This window comes from Aquila chrysaetos, chromosome 4, assembly GCF_900496995.4.
Source record: "Aquila chrysaetos chrysaetos chromosome 4, bAquChr1.4, whole genome shotgun sequence".
Classification (NCBI taxonomy): Eukaryota; Metazoa; Chordata; class Aves; order Accipitriformes; family Accipitridae; genus Aquila; species Aquila chrysaetos.
Genome location: NC_044007.1, coordinates 28249579 through 28255579, shown reverse-complemented (window position 1 = coordinate 28255579; position 6001 = coordinate 28249579). Strand labels below are relative to the sequence as shown.

At 41.1% G+C, this 6001-nt stretch overlaps 1 long non-coding RNA gene across 1 annotated transcript; it reads right to left on the bottom strand.

Annotated features, from left to right (window-relative positions):
• Positions 1 to 296: 296 nt before the first annotated feature.
• Positions 297 to 5964, bottom strand: LOC115340131. The gene is made up of 2 exons (XR_003922926.1): positions 5448 to 5964; positions 297 to 5324 (listed from the first exon to the last, which is right to left on the bottom strand). It is a non-coding gene; the product is annotated as an uncharacterized LOC115340131 (long non-coding RNA).
• Positions 5965 to 6001: the final 37 nt, after the last annotated feature.

Sequence of the window (6001 nt, the reverse complement as noted above, 5' to 3'; positions counted from 1 at the left end):
GGCATGCCTCTGATTTTTTTCTTGCAAACAATAAGTATCTTGTGCTTATTACCAAAGGCAACTAAAGTTACAGCTACATCTAGGAAAGACTCAGAGCTGTCTGACTGCCTACCAGAAACAGTGTGCTTGTATTAGTAGAATAATCCATATACCCAGTATTTTCTATGAATTCTTTTTTTAGCCAACTAGGCCTAGTTTTATGGTAGAACTCTTAAAAACATAAATGAAATACATCTAGGCAAAATAACTTGCATAAAAAATAGGACAAACAAAAGTGATATTTATAAGAAGAAAGGTAGATTTGCATGAACTGATAATTTATTATATTTTAGGTTTAGAACATACAGTCAGTCCTGGTCAAATAAATAAAATAGAGATGCAACATTATGCAACAAACTGACAGTGTCTTTTCATAGAGCAATTTAAAATAATGTTCATATATTTTCCAAGTATATTTTTCATGAAAGCTTGTTGTTTTTATACAGGCAGATAGTGCCAACGGCTCCTTCAAAGGTCACACTAGAGAATTATAGAACTGCAAAAGGCAACAGAACTTCCAGACTAATTATATTTCCAAAAATACCATTTGCATATTTTACCTACAGTGTATTTATTATTATAATTAGAGAGGAGGTAACAATTTTGCTCAGAAAGAGGAAATTCTCTAAATAAAACCTCATATTCATTAAAGGCTGTAGCTAGTTAAATGTATGCACCATTAAAGACACAGCAGAACACAATCTTTACTTTTTACTTCCCTGGACGCTTACTCTTACTTGTATTACTTTACTGTGGATAATTTTGTACACTTACACCAGAGCAGTTCACAAATCCAAAATTAAATACAAACTGTACAGAAGATTCACGTGTTCTACTGCTGAAACAGTTGCCTCAGGGATTAAATTTATAAAGTTTACAGAACAGGTCTAGTATATGCCATAGGATATGTCCTCAGCCAGATCTTTGTACACACATGCTTATTCTTGCAAAGAAGTCTATGGCAATTTTGAATATATGCCTTTTGCCTTACTCAGGAATATGTCATAAAGTTTGTTTCATGCCTTGCAACATGCTGACTTCCACACATTTGTTGGAACCACCAAATTCTCCAGTTTCGAGTCTGTAACTTCTGGCCCTACTACTTCTCACGAGTCTTTTAAGCACTGGAAGCTGCTTGCTCCTTTACATCCTCTTTTCTGGCAGCTCGCCCCTTCCCAGTCTCACTCAATGGTAACTAGGTCCCGGTTAGCTATTCTGCCTCCCAGCAACATCGTCTTTCAAACACACTTGAGGTGTACTTCCCATTGCGGCAAAACAACAAAAACCTTTGAATGCTCAAAGATGATAAAGAATATCCAGTTTTCTGTGACAATTAGCACAGAGTCTGATTGTGGGTGATTTGACAGGCTGGAGTGGGCCTGCTCCTCCCCACCCCATTCAGTACAACTGCAGCCAGCTCCCGCCATGCATTCCAGCACCGGCCATGAGAAGGAGATAGCTGCTATTCCGTTAAGCGCAAAAGGAGACTGACAAAGTTGTACCATCTGTAACTGGAAAATCTGGATTTATCTTCACAATGAAGTTCTCTCTCTGCATTTTTGTGCATTCTTCTCTCTAGGTATTTGTAATCAGAATGTTTTTTATAATTTAACAGATTTTTACAAGTGTCTATACTAGCAGGTTTTCATGCCAGTATTCATACCTTTAAATGCCTCAGGAAACTGATGTTCCCACGCTCGCCGACAGTCAAGCAGCTCCTAGAAGGTTTGGCATCACTCCTATTTCATCTAAAGTCAGGTAGCACAAACTCCCAATTACCTTGCCACCATCTAATGCCTATTTAGAATTCTCTTCCTTTACCTTGCAAAAGACAATCACAATTGACTTGTTTCCACTAATACACAGAACACATTAACTGCTCCCACAGAGGGTTGGATCTATAAACTCTTATGCTAAATGCCTAGAAGACGGACACCATCAGCAGAATCCAGGCAGTTAATCCCTCCCATGTCCACCATTTTCCAGAGATCGTTTATGCCTCTACCCATCTGTCACATCATGATCTTTCAGGCTTTCTCCAATCTGATTTTATCCATCTGTTGAAGTAGTCCAGTGCGGTGCTAAGAAACGCCAGCTCCTTCCACATGCTAATGATGTTATCACAGCTATGCAGTTTACCACTGGCTGGGAGTTTTGACCTTGCATTGGCAGAATTCTTCTCCTATCCTATCATCAGAGAATACTACATAGACCCCTTTTGAGATATTCAGGCAAATCACTCTCTTAAGTGCAAAAGGCCTGTAAAGACCCTCCTGTCAATCCTTCTATACTAATAAGTTAATTCTTTGACACAGAAATTTCTGCACCTTTATTCTCCAGGCAAACTCTATTTCATTAGCACTTTGAAATATCTGAAGAGAACCACTGAAAAGAATTTTATTCAACAGGTGATGAAAAGATCCCAGGAACCTGGCAGATCTGCTCCTTTAAACTTGTTCCGTAAGCGTCTTTTCTTTGTCCCTCTTGGCAAATACCTTGATTTTTTGGCAGGATCTGTTATATCTGCAACAGAACTTCTTGAGATTCCCCTGTCTTTATCGTTCTTTTCCCTTGGCCAGGCAGAAAGTTGTTTTGCAGCTAGATTTCCTAGTTGCCATTTTGCTTAGCAGTATTGAGAGTAAATAACCTCAAGCTTTCCTAATCTCTCCCGGCCTTTCTTCAGCACCTCGTACTTCAGGATGAGTGCCACAGGCTTGTGGCAAACTTTCTGTTTGCTCATCTCAGAAAAAGTTTCACTGCACTGTTGCTTGCTGGGTCTTGCGGTTTGTACATCTTTCAGAGTCATTTAATGTTACAGGGAACAAGTTTGTTATTGATGAGACATCTGTCCTGGGTAAGCTCCGGTACTGAGATACTGTATTATTTATCCAGACAGAGTTGATCATATTCCTGTAAGTGACATCTGAAGCCTTGCAGGTCTATTTTCTACTTAGTTTGTACTTTAATCTCCTATTGCAGTGGGTGGAGGCATGGGAATCTTACCAAAATGTTGCAGTCATTTTCCTTGTTTCCCATGCTGTATTACAACGTGGGGGTTGTATTCAGCACCCAGTTGTTGTCGTTCTTCAGTTACTGCCCATGCCGCTTATACTGAAGAGGATGAAGCTCTCTTTTTCATGCTGTGTATCATGGCTTGAGACCAACACTCCCCTCCTCTGATGCTTCCATCTTATGTGTCCACAGGATTTTCAGGAATTCTGCAGTGTCAAGCTGGTACTAAACATATTTAGTTATCAGTCAGTTGATGAGGAGAAAGATTATGCTACAAATGTTAAAAATACCTTTGTGATTAACAAAAAAGCTATCTGTTTAATGTATTTTCCAACATCACTGGCTGAGATAATGATTTGCTGAGTATTTGGGGAAGAAAAATTTTTTACATTCAGTTGATTTAAAAAAAAATTATTTCTTGAACAAATGCACAATTTTATTACCTACATTAGTATAAAGAGTGTTAGCGAAAGAGATTTAAATTAGCTAATAGGCTAGCATGATTTAAAATTTAAAGATCTGGAATATACCTAGCAGCCAATAACTGCCTGAACCTGTTAACAGAAATGAACAGAACAGGAAATACAAATCCCTTCAAAATGTGATTTGTGTTTATATATGGGAAGAAATGTTTGCTACGGCTTGGTGTGTTTTATCCTCTTCTCATTTCTTGCTTCCTTTGTATTAAATAACTAAGACAAAGGTACATCTGAAGAAAATATATTTTATCGCGAGACATGGATTTGAAATAAATCCCAACCAAAAAACTAAGACATTTGAAAAACTCAGGCTAATAGGTAGAATTTCAAGGAACAATAACATTTTATTTCTGGGAAAAGCATATAATTAGTTAGAACTCAGGCCATCTATGCAGAATACCATTTCCAGAGAAGCCCCATGAGTATTTGTTAGGTTTATAATATACCCTTTTTCCAACCTACCTTCTCCATATCACAAACTTAAGGTCCAGTATAACTTTTTCTATTTTAAATGTAAAAGCATGCTGGGGAAAAACATGTCCTGATCATAGGTGTGGACACAGGTGTGGTTGTTTTTCTCTTCTACTCAAGGTTATGTCCACAAAGATATGGGCACAAACCAATAATAGTACCAGTATAGCTGAGGTTCTGTGTTATATTCTAGATAACCAGATTTGCTGATGGCAGGAAACAAAGGTGGCACTTAAAGCCAAATGTATCCTTAATGTGTTGCTTTTGAAGTCAATGTCATCCGACCCTGCCATCAAATAGCTAGTGAAACCTGGAAAACTTTTATTTGGCTATAGCTAGTTTCCTTGAAGCACGAGGCCCTGCAGACCTGGTGTTTTTGTATCTGGGAGGAGGCCGAGTCCTGACTATGGGCAAAATACTATGTGAAAAAAACTTAAGATTGCCTTTCAGTTTCTGTTGCATTTTTCTGTAACTCATTGTAAAGGAGAACACAATTTTAACACAACAGTATGAATATTCAAGTAGCATGAGTAAGCTGGTCAACATATAAATCATTCATGTAGTTTCTTGAACTGAAGGAAATATTTTTGGGTATAGAGTAAGCTATACACAGCTTCAGGTTGTTAATTCTGGTCTAAAGACATACCCGGTGCTGGGTATACTTGAAGAACACTGTGTTTAACCGGGCATATATCATCCTTTCTGAACAGAGATTTCATATCAATATTCTGTATTTCCTCAGGGGTATAACTCAGCTCCTGTGTTCTTTTGCCCTAAGTTTTTATAGAGCACATATCCAATAAACATAAAGCCATCCTTTCCAGTGAGAACCAGACCGATGCTATTAAACAGTAATTATTTGCTGACTAGTCATGACACTCTGTTGAACGAACGACCTAGCGGTGAACTGGACTGTCAGCTACCAACAGCCACCTCAGATACAGTAACTCTACAACCTTGGAAGATCTTGGTATTGTGGATTTATGGAACAGATTCACAGAGAAGACATTTCAAATCGTCAAGTTTAACTGTGTGAAAGGCTGTAATTGTTCAATAAATAAACAGTCATAGATTTTATTAGCATTCTCCCTTATCGCTTAGTAGACTTCAAGAGAGAAAACGGGTGTAAAGACATGGGCATCTCAGGTAGCACACCGACTACGACGAGCGGAGGCTGAGAAAGCTGGGACCGTTCAGCCTGTGGAGAAGGGTCGGACGGATCTTATCCATGTCCGTAAGTACCCGATGGGAGGGAACGAAGACGACAGAGCCAGGCTCTTCTCAGTGGTTCCCTGGGACAGGACGAGAGGCAACGGGCACAAACTGAAATAGAGGCAAATCCCGCTTGAACGTAAGGAAACATGTTTTCATTGTGAGAGTGGTCAAACACCTGAGCAGTCTGCTCAGGGAGATCATGAAGTCTCCATCCTTGAAGATATTCAAAACCCAACTGGCCGTGTTCCTGGGCCGCCTGCTCCAGGTGGCCTTGCCTGAGCAGTGGGTTGGGCCAGATGACCTCCAGAGGTCCTGCCAACCCCAGCCGCTCTGTGACGAGGGAAAGACTGGGTAAGAAATGATTTCTCCCCAATAGGCACAGCTGCCAAGTGTTCATGGTAAGACACAATTTAAATTAGCTAACAGAACTCCCATGAAGTGTTCCCAAATAGGTGGCTATTAGTCAAGCGGTGCCTCGAAGCTTTTTAATCTGGTTCGATTCCTGTCAATTTCCTCATGCGCATTTCACGTGTGAAACCTGACAGGGCACAGCAGGAAACTCCGGGCCGGGTGGAAGGCGGGGTGATCACCGCCATTGCCGCTGCCACCGCGGCCTGCCGTTAACTCACCTCAGTAACCGGAGCCCCCCCCCTCCCAGCGCCGCCGGCCGAGGCGAGGCCGCAGGTGTGCCCCTGCCGGCGGCGGGAAGGCGGCGCGGCCTGCGCGGGCAGGACCCGCGGCGGAGGGGCGGCGGAGCGGCTACGTGGGCCGCGGCGGGCAGCGGC